The sequence below is a fragment of the Haematobia irritans genome, chromosome 5 (assembly GCF_050003625.1).
Source record: "Haematobia irritans isolate KBUSLIRL chromosome 5, ASM5000362v1, whole genome shotgun sequence".
NCBI classification, from domain to species: domain Eukaryota; kingdom Metazoa; phylum Arthropoda; class Insecta; order Diptera; family Muscidae; genus Haematobia; species Haematobia irritans.
In genome coordinates, this window is record NC_134401.1 from 116,565,848 (window position 1) to 116,588,115 (window position 22,268).

At 28.4% G+C, this 22,268-nt stretch overlaps 1 protein-coding gene across 1 annotated transcript in view; it reads right to left on the reverse strand.

Moving 5' to 3' along the window:
- The window catches only part of LOC142241104 (GTP-binding protein Di-Ras2), a 389,473-nt gene extending 377,175 nt beyond the window's left edge, over window positions 1–12,298 (reverse strand). The window contains exon 1 of the mRNA XM_075312841.1: window positions 11,803–12,298. The gene's annotated coding sequence lies outside the window, so the exon portion shown is untranslated. The remainder of the gene's footprint in view (window positions 1–11,802) is intronic.
- Between the last annotated feature and the right edge of the window lie 9,970 nt (window positions 12,299–22,268).

Sequence of the window (22,268 nt, forward strand, 5' to 3'; positions counted from 1 at the left end):
AGCAATAATGCTTAGATCCGGCCCCTGAGCCGGTTGCCACAGTTGGTAGATTTTGCAAATATTTTGGTAGATTTTCACAAAATTTCTATTTAAATAAACTTTGGACAAGATTTCTATAGAAATAAAATTTTGTCAATATTTTCTATAGAAATAAAATTTTGACAAAAAAAATTTATAAAATTTTATTTCTGCAGGAATAAAATTTTGACAAAATGTTCTATTGAAATATTTACTCCATAAATTTATTATAGAAATAAAATTTTGACAAAATTTTGCTATAGAAATAAAATTTTTATAAAATTTTCGCAAAAATTAAATTTTTACAAAATTTTAGTTCTGCAGAAATAAAATTTTGTCAAAATTTTCTATAAATATAAAAATTTTGACAAAGTTTTCTATAGAAATAAAAATTTAGACAAAATCTTCTATGGAAATAAAATTTTGATAAAATTTTCTATAGAAATAAAAATTTGACAAAATTTTGTATTATACAACATTTTGAAATGAAATAAAATTTTGACAACATTTTGTATAGAAATAAATTGTTGACAAAATTTTCACTACAATTAATATTTTTCCTATAGAAATAAATGTTCTATTGAAATATTTATTCTAAAAATTTATTATAGATATACAATTTTGACAAAATTTTGCTATAGAAATAAAATTTTTATAAAATTTTCGCAAAAATTAAATTTTAACAAAATTTTAGTTCTGAAGGAATAAAATTTTCTATAGAAATAAAAATTTTGACAAAGTTTTCTATAGAAATAACAATTTTGACAAAATCTTCTATGGAAATAAAATTTTGATAAAATTTTCTATAGAAATAAAAATTTGACAAAATTTTGTATAGAAATAAATTGTTGACAACATGTTGTATAGAAATAAAATCTTGACAACATTTTGTATAGAAATAAATTGTTGACAAAATTTTCTCTAAAAATAAAATTTTTCCTATAGAAATAAAATTTTGACATTTTCTTTAGAAATAAAATTTTGACAAAATTTTCTATATAGAAATAAAATCTTGACAACATTTTGTATAGAAATAAATTGTTGACAAAATTTTCTCTAAAAATAAAATTTTTCCTATAGAAATAAAATGTTGACATTTTCTTTAGAAATAAAATTTTGACAAAATTTTCTATAGAAATAAAATTTTGACAAAATTTTCTATAGAAATAAAATTTTGACAAAATTTTCTATAGAAATAAAATTTTGACAAAATTTTCTATAGAAATAAAATTTTGACAAAATTTTCTATAGAAATAAAATTTTGACAAAATTTTCTATAGAAATAAAATTTTGACAAAAATTTCTATTGCAAATAAAATTTTGACAAAATTTTCTATAGAAATACAATTTTGACAAAATTTTCTATAGAAATAAAATTTTGACAAAATTTTCTATTGAAATAAAATTTTGACAAAATTTTCTATAGAAATAAAATTTTGACAAAATTTTCTATAGAAATAAAGTAAAAACAAAATATTGTATAGATACAAAATTATTAAAATTTGTATAGGAAGAAAAGTTTGTAAAAATTTTAACAGAAATAAAATTTTGAGCTAACTTTGTATAGAAATAAAATCTTGACAAAATTGTCTATAGAAATAAAATCTTGACTAAATTGTCTATAGAAATAATATTTTGACAAAATTTTCCATAGAAATAAAATTTTTACAAAATTTTCTATTGAAATAAAATTTTGTCAAAATTTTCCATAGAAATAAAATCTTGACAAAATTTTCTGTAGAAATAAAAGAAATAAAAATTACACAAAATTTTCTATCGATGTAAAATTTTTGGAAAAATGGATCCAGAAGTGGTGCAAAGCGATGAATTTAACATGCACTTGTCATAGGACGGAAGTCCTCCATTTCCACAGCCGTTGCACTTAATTTGCATCACTTCTTTAGGTGTGATCCAAATTCAATGTTTTGGATGTAAATTAAAAAATTCTGTGATATTTTGCCAAATAAATAAGTTTTATAATTTTTTAAAATTTTTAATGGATTTTAACGCTTGTCGGAAACGTCAAATATTTTCAAAAATTCACAATTTTTTCAGATGGGATTTAGCATTTTTTTAGACAAAATTTAAATGATTTCTACCATTTTATGAATTCTTACTCAGTTTTTAACCTAAAGGGTGATTCTTTTGAGGTTAGGATTTTCATGCATTAGTATTTGACAGATCACGTGGGATTTCAGACATGGTGTCAAAGAGAAAGATGCTCAGTATGCTTTGACATTTCATCATGAATAGACTTACTAACGAGCAACGCTTGCAAATCATTGAATTTTATTACCAAAATCAGTGTTCGGTTCGAAATGTGTTTATCGACAAATTTTGTTCAGCGATGAGGCTCATTTCTGGTTGAATGGCTACGTAAATAAGCAAAATTGCCGCATTTGGAGTGAAGAGCAACCAGAAGCCGTTCAAGAACTGTCCATGCATCCCGAAAAATGCACTGTTTGGTGTGGTTTGTACGCTGGTGGAATCATTGGACCGTATTTTTTCAAAGATGCTGTTGGACGCAACGTTACGGTGAATGGCGATCGCTATCGTTCGATGCTAACAAACTTTTTGTTGCCAAAAATGGAAGAACTGAACTTGGTTGACATGTGGTTTCAACAAGATGGCGCTACATGCCACACAGCTCGCGATTCTATGGCCATTTTGAGGGAAAACTTCGGAGAACAATTCATCTCAAGAAATGGACCGGTAAGTTGGCCACCAAGATCATGCGATTTGACGCCTTTAGACTATTTTTTGTGGGGCTACGTCAAGTCTAAAGTCTACAGAAATAAGCCAGCAACTATTCCAGCTTTGGAAGACAACATTTCCGAAGAAATTCGGGCTATTCCGGCCGAAATGCTCGAAAAAGTTGCCCAAAATTGGACTTTCCGAATGGACCACCTAAGACGCAGCCGCGGTCAACATTTAAATGAAATTATCTTCAAAAAGTAAATGTCATGGACCAATCTAACGTTTCAAATAAAGAACCGATGAGATTTTGCAAATTTTATGCGTTTTTTTAAAAAAAAAAGTTATCAAGCTCTTAACAAATCACCCTTTATTTGAAACAAAAAAAAAATTAAATTACCCATTAAAAGTATGAAAAAACCAAGTAAAAAAAAATTGAATTAAAAGAAATTCCTGGGTAGTTAAAATAAAGAACATCATTGGGAGTGCATCTTCTGGAAGTGCTTTTAAAGTTGTGCCTTTGGAAGAACTTCCAAATTTTTTTGCTGGGATATCATTTTAATTTGGAAAAATGGTCCGCTGGTACGAATTTTGGTCCAATTTTTGAAAAATTTTGATCCAAAATAAAAATTCATTGTGACAATGCTGCACTAAACCTTATTAACTCGGTGAAATCGTGCATTTCTGCAGAAATATAGTCTTTGCGCAAAATTTGAAGCAAATCCGAATAAAATCCTGGTGTTAATGTATTTCTGCTTCTCCCCATCATATTATTTAATTAAGCTTAATATAACAAATTGAAATGAATTAATTGAATTGAATTAAAATAGATTAAATTGTATTCTCATATTTTCTGAATTTGATTTTTTTATCTCTGATTAAGTTCCCAATATCCGTTAAGATGTAATAGATTAAAAGAAAATAATGTAATAGGCTAAAGGAAAAAAATATTCTAAGTGGCAACTCTGTTTCTTGCTGTCCTTTTATTCTTTCGATCAAGTAGCCTGCGAGCTCACTTTCTACTTCCTCTTTCTCTATCCAGCCGTCGCCTAGGATACTGTTTCAATTGCCTGGCACGCTCATATAGGACGCACGAGTGTACTTCTGAGAGCGGGTGCAAAATATGTAATGAGGAACATCATTCACTTCTACATATACATCCTATACCGAGGGCAAGCCTAGCCGACATCGAGCGAGGTCGCAACCATCATGAGCCAGGTCACAACTATGCGCCCCAGGACAGACAGGAAGACTTGAGAGACGAAATCAATCGTATCGAAGCTAGACGACAAATTCGAGAGGACCGTATGAGAGAGGTACGACTAGCCGAACGCCAACGAATACCTAGATCTCTCCCAGCACACATTCTCCCGATATCCATTAGAAGTTTCAAACGACTCAGCGAAGTCCTGGACCACCATTAATTGGCCTTCTCGCCCAAGCCGGGGAGAATGTTTAATGTTTAAATTGTATTCTCATATTTTCTGAATTTGATTTTTTTATCTCTGATTAAGCTCCCAATATCCTTTAAGATGTAATAGATTAAAAGAAAATAATGTAATAGGCTAAGGAAAAAAATATGCTAAGTGGCAACTCTGTTTCTTTCTGTCCTTTTATTCTTTCGATCAAGTAGACTGCGAGTTCCTCTTTCTCTATCCAGCCGGCGCCTAGGTCACATCACTCTCCATCATCTAATAAAACCTCATATTGAAACCTAATCTCCCGCATAATCTCTTTTTTGTTATTCCAATATTAGAACATGTAAGTATCTGTTCTGGTTTAAATCCCAAAACCATGAAAGGAGCATGAGCTCCATGCCAAAGTGATTTTTCTTTCTGTGAATTAGTAGTGCCATATCGGAGCCTAAGTTCCCGTCTACCATTGAAAGGTGATCCTCCTTTTCTCTTTTCGCCCATAACCCATTGCTGAACCTATGTACATTTAAGTAATCTCTCATTATTTTCAACACCTGGCTTCTGGGGTCATCTAAGTGCATATCGAGCGTAAGATATTTATCGGAGCTATATATAAATCTGAATCGATTTCAATCAAATTCAGTAGAATTTCAGTTCTTCTACCTGCACAAGTAAATCGGAGTGAACATTTGATCTCTGGTTGTGTACTCTCTGTGTAAAATTGTAAGCAAATCAAAGTGAAAATATGGCTTCTGGAACCATATTAGATACTGACAAAATGCTATGTTGCTTCATCGAAATCGGTTCATAATGGCAGATTTGACAGCTATAACAAAATTTGATAATCAACATTCAACGCCTACAGGTCAATCCGTGGACCCACAAACTTCCAAACTTAAAGGAAAACACATCAGCTTTTACACAAAAAAATAAATAAATTGATATATTTATCCGTTCAAAAGTTGCAGAATTATTTGAAAAAAAAAGCGATTTGGAACCACTGTCCATCAGTCTATATGGGAGCTATATCAAAAATTTCGCTGTCCTAAAGTCCACATATATGTTATAATTTATTTTAATTAATAAATATAAATAAAAATAAATTGAATTCAGTTTAATTTAACCATGTTTGCTAGGTTACTATTTATTAAACGTAGATTGTTAGTGAGTTATACTAACAAACGTAAGATGTAAACAGTACACCATGAAAAATTACATTAGTATCATAGACCTTGTTAGTTTCTTTATAATTTTAATAATTCTATAAAAGAAAATCCTACTTCAAACAGCAATATCATAGCAACTCTTTAATCTTCCTCCATGTCTCAAAGGAAAACAATCGCTTTTTATAGAAAGATACTGAAGTCTCTATAATCTCCTGCTGCCATACTCAGTAACAACAGAGTGTCAAGTATAATGTCTCAAATAAACTTCTCACACGCCTAACTAATCTCTGTGCCAAGTCACACACAGGGAGATACTTTAAAAGACACCTAAGTGTGCTCCATCGGTAAATATAAGTGGGCGCGAGAGAGTATAGTCTCTGTAAGCGTACATACAAGCAAAGCCCTATTAACTTTGTGCTGTTCACAGTTTCGCGCACACACAAGCATCCACCCACCCAATCTCTCCCACACCCTTTAATACACAAGCAACCACATTGAAATAAATGAGTTGTTAACACCAACAAACTTCATTGTCACACTCAGTCAGTGTAAAATTCTCTAAACTTAGTTATTTATTGCGAGAAATTTACTTTCAAGAGGGAGAACATTATGGATAAGTTACTCATGAAAAAAAAAAAAAAAAAACAACAACAAAAACAAAAACAATCCGCAGTATAGGTGAAGATGTTGGGTAAATTGTTTTAAAATCTTCTCAGAAGTGATTTCGATAACAGTGAATGCGAGACACCATTAGAAGGTGTCTCTGTCTGTAATGCATTGACACTAACAGCTGTTGATTTGATTTCAGTGAAAAGGGATAATGGTGATAATGTTAAAGTAATAAGTGATGGTGTTTACAGTAGAATGTATGCATTTTAATAAAGTCACCTAATGTCTTCAGACAAACGTAATTAAATTGAAACAGGTACATACAGTAGTAAAGTTCCTCAAATACCTCTAGAATTCAATTTTCTGGCAAATTAGGTAAACACTGCGAATTCTACGAGCCCAAGAAGTAAAATCGGGAGATCAGTCTATATGGAGGCTATACCAAAAGATGGACCGATACGGATCATTTTCGACACACCGCTTTATGATCCTAAAATACATGTAGATTTCTAATTTCTGGCAAATTGGATAAAAATATGGATTCTAGAATCCCAAGAAGTAAAATCAGGAGATCGGTCTATATGGGGGCTATACCAAAACATAGACCCATACACCCCATTTTCGACACACCAATTTGTGGTCCTACAATACCACTTGGTTTTCACTTTCAGGCAAAACGGATAGAAATACCACTTTCTAGACGCCCAAGACGCAAAATCGGGAAATCTGTCCATATGGCGGCTATGAAATAAAAAGAGCCACTCAAGTCTTGTGAAGAGTTTTGTAAAGTGGATAGAATAAATCTGGCGATGCTAATAAACTCGTTGCGATTTTTACTTGGCGACTTATACCTAAAATCGATTGAAAGCGAAAGTCTTGAATATATTGAACCATCCCGATTACTTGGCATGATTGCCTCCAACAATTTATTTCCTCCACAAAAGATGGCCGCGGCAAAACAAAATAACAATTGGGAAATATTATTGCAAAGAGCGCAAAAGGGGGTGCAACAACATGAATTTGTCCCCAAACCCGGGAGTACAAATAACAGCTCAGTCATCAAAAGCAAAAAAGGTCTCCAACACGTTACACAACAAAAATCATAGTCCCATCAACAACAGCAGTAGAAGTCTCCAGTACACAACAACACACAACGATCACCAGCAATATCACGAAATCAATATCACAACGATCACCAGCAATATCAGAGAAAGAGAAACAAATAATCTCAGTGACGTCACTACAGCTGGTTTGGAACTCATTGCAAATTATGTTTGTATGTATGTAAATACTCACATTTAGTTTATATTGAGTGATATTTTTAAGAGAGAGAGAGAGAGAGAGAGATAGAGAGAATTAACAACACTAACAATGATAGCCAACAGTTGAATTGAAATATGAATAAGTGGAAAAATAAATTAATATGAAGAATTAAATTGAAATAAATTGTGTGCATAAAAGGGGAGGGGGTCAAGTCGTACGGACAGAATGTACAGACGGATAGGGTAAATATGAATCAAGTTTACAAGACAAAACAAAATTGGGAGCTGCAAATAAACAAAACAACACAGAGAAGCTCAGGTTGGGAGGATAAGATATATGCCTGGAAAAAAACATCTAATACAGGGCATACTTGTGTAATAGGCTGAAATAGGAATTTTAGCCATCGTATGAGAACAGAAATAAAATATGACCAATATAGTCGGCTTCAAATTTCGTGTAATGCGGGATGCAGTGCAACTTTCTTACAAGAATCCAACCTCTGGGGAGCTAGTCCATGCCGTAGAAAAAGTACCCGAGTAAGATAGAAGCACAGAAATTATACCTACGTACGCGCATAACAGTATGAAAAATTATTTTTTTTCGTGCGTGTAGGATTTTATACGTATTTCACTTCATTGTTCTATTGTAGTGCAAATATCCTTTAAAAATTCCAGGTATGTGTGTCTTTTGTGGACAAAAACCAACTAACAATTTGTATGCTCACTTTTTTGAGATATGTGAAAATAATCCCCAATACGGTCACCCAATTAACCATTGACAAAAGCTACTGACAAAAACTTGAAAATTGATATTGTAGAGGGAGTGAAGGTAGTTCGTTATCTGCCCCTCAACAAAGATTTATAGTGAATTGACTATGGCAAATGCACGTTGATATTTATAGGTCAAAAGGATTTGTAAATAAATCCTACATTATGTGTATGTGTGTGCATATACGTGTGAATTGTTATAGCAGGACCATCTCACAGACATGGTTACCACTCATGCCAAATATAATCTACCAAAATTTTAAGAAAATTTTTGACACAGAATATAGCCAATTTGGCAGAATTTTATTTCTTTACACAATTTTGTCAAAATTGTATTTCTATAGAAATTTTTGTCAAAATTTTATTTCTATAGAAAATTTTGTCAAAATTTTATTTCTATAGAAAATTTTGTCAAAATTTTATTTCTATAGAAAATTTTGTCAAAATTTCAATTTCTATAGAAAATGTCAAAATTTTGATTTCTATAGAATATTTTGTCAAAAAAAAAATTTATAAAAAATTTTGTCAAAATTTGATTTCTATAGAAATTTTTGTCAAAATGTTATTTCTATAGAAAATTTTGTCACAATTTTATTTCGATAGAAAATTTTGTTAAAATTTTATTTCAATAGAATATTTTATTAAAATTTTATTTCAAAATTTTCTATAGAAATAAAATTTTGTCAAAATTTTATTTCTATAGAAAATTTCCCTTAAAATTTCATTTCTATAGAAAATTTTGTCAAAATTATATTTCTATAGAAAATTTTGTCAAAATTTTATTTCTATAGAAACTATTGTCAAAATTTTATTTCTATAGAAAATTTTGTCAAAATTTTATTTCTATAGAAAATTTCGTCAAAATTTTATTTCTATAGATAATTTTGTCAAAATTTCAATTTCTATAGAAAATGTCAAAATTTTGATTTCTATAGAATATTTTGTCAAACAAAAAAAAAATATAAAAAAATTTTGTCAAAATTTGATTTCTATAGAAATTTTTGTCAACATGTTATTTCTATAGAAAATTTTGTCACAATTTTATTTCGATCGAAAATTTTGTTAAAATTTTATTTCAATAGAATATTTTATTAAAATTTTATTTCAATAGAACATTTTCTCAAAATGTTATTTCTATAGATAATTTTCTCAAAATTGTATTTCTATAGAAAATTTTATTTCTATAGAAAATTTTGTCAAAATTTTATTTCTATAGAAAATTTTGTTAAAATTTTATTTCTATAGAAAATTTTGACAACATTTTATTTCTATAGAAAATGTTGTCAAAATTTTATTTCTATAGATAATTTTGTCAAAATTTTATTTCTATAGAAAAAAAATCAAATCTACCAAACTAAAAATATTCCAAATAAACATGTCTAAAGAAAATTTTGTCACAATTTTAATTTCTATAGAAAATATCAAAATTTTGATTTCTATAAACAATTTTGTCAAAATTTTATTTCTAAATTTTTGTCAAACTGTTTTCTTTCTATAGAAAATTTTGTCAAAATTATATTTCAATAGAAAATTCGTCAACATTTTATTTCTATAGAAAATTTTGTCAAAATTTTATTTCCATAGAAAATTTCCCTTAAAATTTCATTTATATAGAAAATTTTGTCAAAATTATATTTCTATAGAAAATTTTGTCAAAATTTTATTTCTATAGAAACTATTGCCAAATTTTATTTCTATAGAAAATTTTGTCAAAAATTTATTTCTATAGAAAATTTCGTCAAAATTTTATTTCTATAGATAATTTTGTCAAAATTTCAATTTCTATAGAAAATGTCAAAATTTTGATTTTTATAGAATATTTTGTCAAACAAAAAAAAAATATAAAAAAATTTTGTCAAAATTTGATTTCTATAGAAATTTTTGTCAAAATGTTATTTCTATAGAAAATTTTGTCACAATTTTATTTCGATCGAAAATTTTGTTAAAATTTTATTTCAATAGAATATTTTATTAAAATTTTATTTCAATAGAACATTTTCTCAAAATGTTATTTCTATAGATAATTTTCTCAAAATTGTATTTCTATAGAAAATTTTATTTCTATAGAAAATTTTGTCAAAATTTTATTTCTATAGAAAATTTTGTTAAAATTTTATTTCTATAGAAAATTTTGTCAAAATTTTATTTCTATAGAAAATTTTGTCAAAATTTTATTTCTATAGAAAATTTTGTCAAAATTTTATTTCTATAGAAAATTTTGTCAAAATTTTATTTCTATAGAAAATTTTGTCAAAATTTTATTTCTATAGATAATTTTGTCAAAATTTTATTTCTATAGAAAAAAAATCAAATCTATTAAACTAAAAATATTCCAAATAAAAAATAAAAGAAAATTTTGTCAAAATTTTGATTTCTATAAACAATTTTGTCAAAATTTTATTTCTATAAAAAATGTTGCCAAAATTGTATTTCTAAAGAAATTTTTGTCAAACTGTTTTCTTTCTATAGAAAATTTTGTCAAAATTATATTTCTATAGAAAATTCGTCAACATTTTATTTCTATAGTAAATTTTGTCAAAATTTTATTTCTATAGAAAATTTTGTCAAAATTTTAGTTCTTAGAAACTATTGTCAAAATTTTATTTCTATAGAAAATTTTGTGAAAATTTTATTTCTATAGAAATTTTTGGGAAATTTTTATTTTTTCTATATATATCTATATATTTCGTCAAAATTTTATTTCCATAGAAAATTTTGTCAAAATTTTATTTCTATAGAAAATTTTATCAAAATTATATTTCTATAGAGAATTTTCTCAAAATTTTATTTCTATAGAAAATGTTGTTAAAATTTTATTTCTATAGAATATTTTGTCAAAATTTTATTTCTATAGAAAATTTTCTGAAAATATTGTTTCTATAGAAAATGTTCTCAAATTGTTATATCTATAGAAAGTTCTGTTCAAATTTCAGTTCTATAGCAAATTTTATTTCTACAGAAATTTTTATTTCTAAAAAATTTATTTCTTTAGAAAATTATGCAAAAATTGTTTTTCTATAGAAAATTTTTGTCAAAATTTTAATTTTAATAAAAAATTTTGTCAAAATTTTATTTCTATAGAAAATTTTGTCAAAATTTTATTTCCATAGAAAATGTTGTTAAAATTTTATTTCTATAGAAAATTTTGTCAAAATTTTATTTCTATAGAATATTTTGTCAAAATTTCATTTCTATATAGAAAATTTTATTTTATAAATTTTTTTTCAAAATTTTTTTTCTATGAAAAATTTGTCAAAAATTTATTTCTATAGAAAATTTTGTCAAAATTTTATTTCTGAAGAAATTGTTGGCAAATTTTTATTTCTATAGAAAATTTCCCCCAAAATTTCATTTCTATAGAAAATTTTTTCAAAATTATATTTCTATAGAAATTTTTGGCAAATTTTTATTTCTATAGAATATTTTGTCAAAATTTTATTTCAATAGAAAATTTTGTCAACATTATATTTCTATAGAAAATTTTGTCAAAATTTTACTTCTATAGAAAATTTTGTCATGATATTGATTTCTATAAAACATTTTGCTAAAATTTTATTTCTATAGGAAATTTCCCCAAAATTTCATTTCTATAGAAAGTTGTGTCAATATTTTATTTCTATAGAAAATTTTGACAAAATTTTATTTCTATAAAGAATTGAAGTACCTCTTAATTGGAGGGGAATGTTTCCCAAAATCTATCAAAACATCAAGAATTCTACAGTAAAAAAATCTACAATCTGTGGTAGAATTCCTCCAACTGTGGCAACCGTGCTCACAGGCCCTTCGATGTCAATAATAGCTAGTTTTTTTTTTTTAATTCCTTTGTTAACTGTAAACACTCATCTACAATGAAGGGGAAGGACATATCACCTGTTCTATTATCCTTTTGCAAAATGATAGTGATGTTGGTATAGTGCAGTATCTATTCACAGCATTGCAGGTCAAACCATAAAGCACGTGCTAAAGTCGATGTAAACACAATGCAGACACTATTGTTGTGTGTTCTTTTGTTGTTGTTGTTGTTGTTGTTGTTGTTTTTGTAAAGCCCAAAGACAAAACTCGTTTGCAAGCACTTCTCGAAATAGATGGAGGATATTATAAACCCGTGGGGTAATTTCGTTTTATTCTACTTTCTTTTTTGTAATATTTTTCTTTTATTTTTTTTTTAATGGTACACAATTTCACACTTTTTCTTATTTTCTTCTTCTTCTATGTGTATAATATTTGAACTTTCACTAGGGGACTCCGTTTAAAATTTAATTTTTTTAATGGAATTTTCTTGAACTAAAAATTCTTTTACCATAAACCTTTAAAGATTAACCGTAATTTTTGAAATTCCTTAGTATTCCGTTTTGCGGTCTTTACTCTTCGGCATTCGGTTGTAGACTGACATACTTTGGTAAGCTGCAACGTGTTTTTCTCCCTCTAGTCGTTGTCTTACTATAATGGGGCCAACCATTGTTTTTACTACTGCACCAATATCCTTTGCATTGGTGGTGGTGGTGCGTTGTAAAATTTGACAAGGAAAAGTAGGATAAACAAAATAAACAACAAAAATAACAACAAGAGAGATGCCATCACCTTAACCTACTCCCCTCTTGCACGAAGTAAATGAATAAAAACACAACATGTTCGGAAATAACACAACATGTTGGTCATACAGGTTTGCTAATAAACTGAGAGTAATAGGGGGGTTTCTTTGACATGCGCATTAACACAATACAAAACCAGAATTGTGCAACAAAGTTTTTGAAGACTGTCACTTAGTCTTGCAATTCAATTGTATCATATAAGATGAGATTGAACTTTTTTGTTTTTTTTTTATTGGTTGCATTTATCCTAATTTGAATAGCTCTGAAGCAAAGTAAGATTTCCTAGAATTCAGAATTGTAAATTAGGAAGTAAATCTAAAAGAAATTAAGACTTTGTCCCAAAACTTTAACAGATTTTTGTGGCAGTTTTTTTATCTTGTTCCTGTTATTTTCGATTTCTTCTTCAATCGTTATCATTGTTTTAATTTCAGCTTAAAACCATGCGTTAGCTAAACTACAAGAGTAGCTAAACCAACAGAGGAAAAATTTATTTAGTAACTAGCGTAACCCGACCCGCTTCGCTGCGCCTTCCGAAGCGTATTTGTAGGAACATTTTGCGTTAACTTAGTCAACCATATCCTTCGTGCTGAAAACAAATTCGAAAAGATTTGAATTCTTTCAAACAAATCGGACTACTTGCTGTTTCGTTTACAGGTACAAATACGGCGGATATGCATATGTAAAACGGTTCGTCTTAAAAAATGTCGGGAAGAGGGTGTACCCTTTCCTCCAAATTTTTATACCCTTCATCACTACTGTTGTACAGGGTATAATAAGTTTGTGCATTTGTATGTAACGCCAAGAAATATTGGTCATAGACCCTTCTTTTAGTATACCGATCGGCTTAGAATTAAATTCTGAGTCGATTTAGCGATGTCCGTCTGTCTGTCCGTCCGTCCGTCCGTCCGTCTGTATATGTAATTTTGTGCACAAAGTACAGCTCGCAATTTAAGTCCGATCGTCCTCAAATTTGGCATAGGGCCGTTTCTTGGGACAGAGACAATCGCTATTAGTTTTGGAAAAAATCGGGTCAGATTTAGATATAGCTGAGATATATATTTATCCCCGATTTGGTCATAGTTAGTGTGTTTATCGACCGATTTTCTTGAAATACCGTACATCCAAATATTTTATGAGTCTCGAAAATCTTGCAAAATATCAGCCAAATCGGTTCAGATTTAGATATAGCTCCCATATATATCTTTCGTCCGATTTAGACTCATATGACCACGGAGGCCAAAGTTTACTACCGATCTTCGTGAAATTTTGCACAGAGGGTAGAATTGACATTCTACCAATGCTTGGTAAATTTGATTGAAATCGGTTCAAATTTAGATATAGCTCCCATATATATCTTTCGTCCGATTTGAACTTATATGGCCACAAAAGCCAAAGTTTTGCCATGATTTGCTTCAAATTTTGCACAAGGGATACGTTTAATAGTATCGTTAAGTGTGTCAAATTTTGTTAAAATCGGTTCAGATTTAGATATAGCTCCCATATATATCTTTCGCCCGATTTGGACTTATATGGTCTCAAAAGCCCGAGTTTTGCCCTGACTTACTTCAAATTTTGCACAAGCGGTACTTTTAACGATACTATTGTATGTGCTAAATATGGTCAAAATCGATTCAGATTTAGATATAGCTCCCTTATATATCTTTCGTCCGATTTGAACTTATATGGCCTCAAAATCCAGGGTTTTGCTGTGATTTGCTTCAAATTTCGCACAAGGAGTACGTTTAGTAGTATTGGTAATTGTGCCAAATTTGGTTAAAATCGGTTCAGATTTAGATATGGCTCCCATATATATCTTCCGTCCGATTTGCACTCATATGACCAGGGGGGCCAAAGTTATACTCCCATTTACGTGAAATTTCGCATAAATAGCAGAATTATTATTCTAACTATACATGTCAAATTTAGTCAAAATCGGTTCAGATTATATATAGCTCCCATATATACGTACACCAGAGTTGGGGAAATATGGTAGACTGTTACAAATTTTAGACCCATTTTCAATGGAAGTTTCCTCCAATTAACTGGATAGCGTTAGCCGATTTAAATTTTAATTCTAGAGATTTTGTAGAAGTAAAAAAATTGTCTCCTTTATATAGCTTCCAGCAAATGTGAAGTAGTTGAGATGGTAACACAAATTTTGGCCTACATAGGGGTGAAGGGTATAATATAGTCGGACACGCCCGACTTTAGACCTTACTTACTTGTTTTAAATAATGTTCTGTATTCAAGTAGTTGGACAATCTTCTATATATCTTGTGAATTTTAAGTGTGGTTTGTCAAGGAAAGGTATCCTTCTCATCGACATATCTGAAAATTAAGCACTACGAGTATATTATAATAACATACAAAGAATTACTGTTTCCCATCCAATAAATCGGAAAAAGCAAAAGTATTAAAAAATTTTACCATATTAACATTTGCTAAAATGCTGGAAAATGAAGCACCCTCTACGTTGGCTGCCAATTTCATGTAAATTTAAGTTCTTTACTAAAAAGAAGTCGTGCAAAAATCATTAAATTGTGTACCGAATTCCCATTTAAGGACAATCCTCTACTTTCAATTTAAGAAAAAAAGGGAACCCTCTCCCTACCTCCTCCCACGTTCCCTGTAAATTTCAAGTAGATCGGAGATGTTTAAATTTTGCTCTATTGTTTTAAAGGGACGTCACTTTCCCCGATACAATAACGACAAACACAGTAGTGAATAGCACCCCTAACCTTCCCTGAAAATTCTTGAAACTTTCCTTCAAGTAAGGGGCAAGGAAGGTTGCCTCATCGTTCATAACCATCCCCCACTGCCTTTGTAAATTTCAAGAAAACTGAAGAATTTTTCTTTTTTCAGTTTTAGAGGAGGACCTCCTCTCCGACCAAATATCGAAAAGTGATGTAGCGTATCTTTTGTAAACATCCCAGAAAATGTCAAGCAAATTATAAGCCTAAAGGGGCGGCCTCTCTTCCGTCCAAATATCACAAAATCAGGTATCAACTATTAATATCGTAACCCAGTCCTCTGTAAATTTCAAGTAACTCGGTAAAGTTTAATTGTTTCTCTGTATGTACTTAAGAGAAGGGGATCTCTCCCTATGCCCTTTTATTTTTATTAAAAAATCAGGAACCTGATATAAATTTCATAACCTCACCCATTTTTTTCGTCGGGGGAGTTTAGTGTTGTTTTCACTGTCGGGCAAAGTCGGGCAAAGGGGTGGTCCCCCTTCCCAACCAAATATCGAAAAATAATGTAGCGGATTTTTGTCTAGATGCCAAACCCAACAATCAATAAAAATTTCAAGCAAATAGCATAATTTCAAGTTTCAAAAAGTAGGGCAAGGGGGAGGTCCCCCGCCCCGTCCACATATGAAATCATGAGGTACCCCATATTAATTCCATAACCTCACCGCATGTTCTCTGTAAATCTCAGATAATTTAGAGAATTTACTTTAAAAAGTCGAACAAAGGGGAGGTCTCTCGCCGCCACCAAATATCGAAATATAAAGTAGCGGATCTTTGTCTAGATGCCACCCCAACCTTCAATAAAAAATTCAAGCAAATCAGTCAACTATGGTCCAATTTTCAAAAAGTCCGACAAAGGGGAGTCCCCCTCCGCGACCAGGTGTGAAAAAATGAGGTACCCTATTTTCACCACATGAACGCCCCCCCACGATCTCTGAAAGTTTCAAGTAAATCGGTTCAGCCGTTTCGGAGCCAACTCGTAACATACAAACAAATAAACAAATAAACAAACATAGATTGAATTTTATATATATAGAAGAAGAATATAGAACACCGATAAAATCTTTACAAACTTTTCTATAGAAATAAAATTTTGACAAAATTTTATATAGAAATAAAATTTTTACAATAACTTCTATACTTTGGCAAATTTTTCTATAGAAAAGAAATTTTGATAAAATTTTCAATAACTTCTATAGAAATAAAATTTTGACAAAATTTTCTATGGAAATAAAATTTTGATAAAATATTTTATAGAAATACAATTTTGACAAAATTTTTTATAGAAATAAAATTGTGACAAAATTTTCTTTAGAAATAAAATTGTGACAAAATTTTCTATAGAAATAAAATTGTGACAAAATTTTCTATAAAAATAAAATTTTGACAAAATTTTCTATAGAAATAAAATTTTTACAAAATCTTCTATAGAAATAAAAATTTGGATAAAATTTTGACAAACTTTTCTATAAAAATAATATTTTCACAAAATTTTCTATAGAGATAAAATGTTGACAAAATTTTCTATAGAGATAAAATTTTGACAACATTTTCTACAGAAATAAAATTTTGACAAAATTTTCTATAGAAATAAAATTTTGACAAAATTTTCTATAGAGATAAAATTTTGACAAAATTGTCTATAGAAATTAAATTTTGACAAAATTTTCTATAGAGATAAAATTTTGACAAAATTTTCTATAGAAATTAAATTTTGACAAAATTTTCTATAGAAATAAAATTTTTACAAAATTTTCTATAGAAATAAAATTTTGACAAAATTTTCTATAGAAATTAAATTTTGACAAAATTTCCTATAGAAACAAACGTTTCTATAGAAATAAAATTTTAACAATAATTTCTACGGACTAAATTTTCTATAGAAATAAAAGTTTTAACAAAATTTTCTATAGAAATAAAATGTTGACAAAATTTTCTATAGAAATAAAATTTTGACAAATTTTCTATACAAATAAAATTTTGACAAAATTTTCTATAGAGATAAAATTTTGACAAAATTTTCTACAGAAATAAAATTTTGACAAAATTGTCTATAGAAATAAAATGTTGACAAAATTTTCTATAGAAATAAAATTTTGACAAAATTTTCTATAGAAATAAAATTTTGATAAAATTTTGACAAAATTTCCTATAGAAATAAAATTTTGACAAAACTTTCAAAATTTTCTACAGAAATAAAATTTTCTATAGAAATAAACATTTTGACAAAATTTTCTATAGAAATAAAAATTTTGATAAAATTTTGACAAAATTTCCTATAGAAACGAAATTTTGACAAAACTTTCAAAATTTTCTACAGAAATAAAATTCTCTATAGAAATAAACATTTTGACAAAACTTTTTATAGCAAAAAATATTGACAAAACTTTCTTAGAAATAAAAATTTTCACAAAATTTTCTATAGAAATTAAATTTTGACAAAATTTTCTATAGAAATAAAATTTTGACAAAATTTTCTATAGAAATAAAAATTTGGATAAAATTTTGACAAACTTTTCTATAGAAAAAAAATTTTCACAAGATTTTCTATAGAGATAAAATTTTGACAACATTTTCTATAGAAATAAAATTTTGACAAAATTGACAAAATTTTCTATAGAAATAAAATTTTGACAAAATTTTCTATAGAGATAAAATTTTGACAAAATTTTCTATAGAGATAAAATTTTGACAAAATTTTCTATAGAGATAAAATTTTGACAAAATCTTCTATAGAAATTAAATTTTGACAAAATCTTCTATAGAAATAAAATTTTGACAAAATTTTCTATGGAAATTAAATTTTGACAAAATTTCCTAAAGAAATTAAATTTTGACAAAATTTTCTATAGAAATAAAATTTTCACAAAATATTCTATAGAAATAAAATTTTAACAAACTTTTCTACAGAAATATCTTGGCATAATTTGTAGAAAATTGTATTTCTGTAGAAATAAAATGCTGACAAACGTTTCTATAGAAATAAAATATTGGCAAAATTTTCTATAGAAATAAAAGTTTTAACAACATTTTCTATAGAAATAAAATGTTGACAAAATTTTCTATAGAAATAAAATTTTGACAAAATTTTCTATAGAAATAAAATTTTGACAAAATTTTCTATAGAGATAAAATTTTGACAAAATTTTTTACAGAAATAAAATTTTGACAAAATTGTCTATAGAAATCAAATGTTGACAAAATTTTCTATAGAAATAAAATTTTGACAAAATTTTCTATAGAAATAAAAATTTTGATAAAATTTTGACAAAATTTCCTATAGAAATAAAATTTTGACAAAACTTTCTATAGAAATAAAAATTTTGACAAAACTTTCTATAGAAATAAAATTTTGACAAAACTTTCTATAGAAATAAAATGTTGACAAAATTTTCTTAGAAATAGAATGTTGACAAAATTTTCTATAGAAATAAAATGTTGACAAAATTTTCTATAGAAATAAAATATTGACAAAATTTTCTATAGAAATAAAAATTTTGATAAAATTTTTACAAAATTTCATATAGAAATAAAATTTTGACAAAACTTTCTATAGAAAGTAAAATTTTGAGAAATTTTTCTATAGAAATAAAATTTGAAAAAATTTGGATAAACTGTTGACAAAATTTTCTATAGAAATAAAATTTTCACAAAATTTTCTATAGAAATAAAATTTTGACAAAATTTTCTAAAGAAATAAAATTTTCTATTGAAATAAAATTTTGACAAAATTTTCTATTGAAATTAAATTTTGACAAAATTATCTATAGAAATAAAATTTTCACAAAATTTTCTATAGAAATAAAATTTCAACAAAATTTTCTATAGAATTCAAATTTTCACACAATTTTCTATAGTGATAAAATTTTGACAAAATTTTCTACAGAAATATCTTGACATAATTTGTAGAAAATTTTATTTCTGTAGAAATAAAATGATGACAAAAGTTTCTATAGAAATAAAATATTGGCAAAATTTTCTATAAAAATAAAATTTTAACAATAATTTCTACGGACTAAATTTTCTATAGAATTAAAATTTTGATAAAATTTTCTATAGAAATAAAAGTTTTAACAAAATTTTCTATAGAAATAAAATTTTTAACAAAATTTTCTATAGAAACAAAATTTTGACAAAATTTTCTATAGAATTAAAATTTTTACAAAATTTTCTATAGAAATAAATTTTTCAACAAAATTTTCTATAGCAAATAAAATTTTGACAAAATTTGCTATAGAATTAAAAATTTGACAAAATTTTCTATAGAAATGAAATCTCGAAAAAATAATAAATAGTAATAAGATTTTGCAAAATAATTTTTTTTTTGTTTGGTAACAGTTGGTCCACATTTTGGTAACTTATTTTTGGCTCGAGTGGCAGGCAACCTTGTCCAGAAGTCAAATTTGAGGATCAGTTTGTATGGGTTCATATATAATAATGGACCGATGGGGACCACTTTGTTTTAGGGCATATCCTAACATCACGTACCAAATTCCAACCGTATAGTACGTAATTTGCTCATCTAAGAGACTCCGTAACGGTATGGTCACACTGGGCAAATATTTGACAGAAATCAAATTAGAATTCGTCGCTACAGCCAAAACACCAAAAATTTTTAGCTCATATTGGATAATTAACATCATGGTAGAATTATTTTCCAAAACCGATATCCAGATAATTTGAAAATGATTCTGGAAAAATATTTGACACTCGTCGTGGTCAAATATTTGCTTAGTGTGACCATAGCCTAAGCCAATTCTGGGGATCGGTTTATATCGGGCTATACGTATAAGTGGTCCCATATAGCATATTTCTAATACCATCCGACTTACATCAATTACAACTATTTTCGTTAAGTTCCAGGTCGATTGTTCCGTTTGGAAGATAGCGTGATTTCCACCGATGGACGGACGGACGGGCACTGCTAAATCGACTCAGAATTTTACCACGATCCAGAATATATAAATATTTTATGGAGTCTGACACCAATATTTCAATGTGTTACAAACGGAATGACAAAGTTAATATACCCCCATACTATAGTGGAGGGAATAAAAATCAACAAATATACAAAGTTCTAGTTTGTTGCACAGCAAATCAGCTACCCAGCAAAAAAAAAACGTCGCCAAAAAAGTACTGAAAATATTCTTTGTGGATCCGGAGGTGATGCTAAATTGGCGCAAAATCGAGTAAATTACCATAGGCTTAGAACGGATGTCCACCTTTTCAACACCCGTTGCACTGAATTTGCATCACCTCTTAAGGTGTATTGGATGTGAATTAGAAAATGTTTGTGATATAAGTTTTATAATTTTTTATGAATTTAAAAATCAGCAAATTTTCAAAATTTAAATGAAAGGCGAGTTATAAAAAATTTAATAACATTTTGTCAAAATTTTATTTCTATAGAAAATTTTGTCAAATTTTTATTTCTATAGAGTTATAAAAAATTAAATAACATCTTGAGAGGACATTTTTGGAAGTTGCCCCTACTATGGTGAAGTGCATCAAACTATGGTAGATATTTTGTTCTGTGAATGCATACAAAAATGTCTTTAGCAAAGTACACTTTAAAGGATTTTATGGATTTTTATTTGAATTACAAAATATTTTTAACATTATTGAACAAAAAACATTTTGCAAAATTGATAACTTTTGGATATTTTCCAATAACCTTAAAGTGACCTGCTAGTCACAGCATTAAAAAATTCCTCAAGCTCTTAAGAAGTTACAAAAACCACAAGGTGTTTATTTATTTTTCTTTTTATTTATTTGTTCGTTTTATTTTTTATGAATTTACTTCATAGCAACGATCACAAATAAGCAATAATGTTACGGCTCCCACATAGTCATGTTCATATGCCAAATGCATCCATAACATACTCTTCAAAAAAAGTTTTTATTTACACGTTGCCGAACAACATAATACCCGGGAAAATAAGTTTGTATGGAATTGACAGGAAATCAAAAAATCATCAGAGTATTACATCGTCATCCTGTATGAAGAATGGCTTTTGTGCGTAGTGTTTTTTAAGGTTTTGCCAGAAAAATATGGAAAAACTCTTTCTTAATAGATTCAGCTTTGGAGGAAAGGCATTTACAATTGCAAAACTAGCAAATCAGCCAAAACATGTAACGACAGTTTAAAATCGCGTCGAATCGACTTAAATTAAGAATGGCTTTTGTGCGTAGTGTTTTTTAAGGTTTTGCCAGAAAAATATGGAAAAACTCTTTCTTAATAGATTCAGCTTTGGAGGAAAGGCATTTACAATTGCAAAACTAGCAAATCAGCCAAAACATGTAACGACAGTTTAAAATCGCGTCGAATCGACTTAAATTAAGCCTTATAAAGGGTGATTTGTTAAGAGCTTGATAACTTTTTTTTTAAAAAAAACGCATAAAATTTGCAAAATCTCATCGGTTCTTTATTTGAAACGTTAGATTGGTCCATGACATTTACTTTTTGAAGATAATTTCATTTAAATGTTGACCGCGGCTGCGTCTTAGGTGGTCCATTCGGAAAGTCCAATTTTGGGCAACTTTTTCGAGCATTTCGGCCGGAATAGCCCGAATTTCTTCGGAAATGTTGTCTTCCAAAGCTGGAATAGTTGCTGGCTTATTTCTGTAGACTTTAGACTTGACGTAGCCCCACATAAAATAGTCTAAAGGCGTCAAATCGCATGATCTTGGTGGCCAACTTACCGGTCCATTTCTTGAGATGAATTGTTCTCCGAAGTTTTCCCTCAAAATGGCCATAGAATCGCGAGCTGTGTGGCATGTAGCGCCATCTTGTTGAAACCACATGTCAACCAAGTTCAGTTCTTCCATTTTTGGCAACAAAAAGTTTGTTAGCATCGAACGATAGCGATCGTCATTCACCGTAACGTTGCGTCCAACAGCATCTTTGAAAAAATACGGTCCAATGATTCCACCAGCGTACAAACCACACCAAACAGTGCATTTTTCGGGATGCATGGGCAGTTCTTGAACGGCT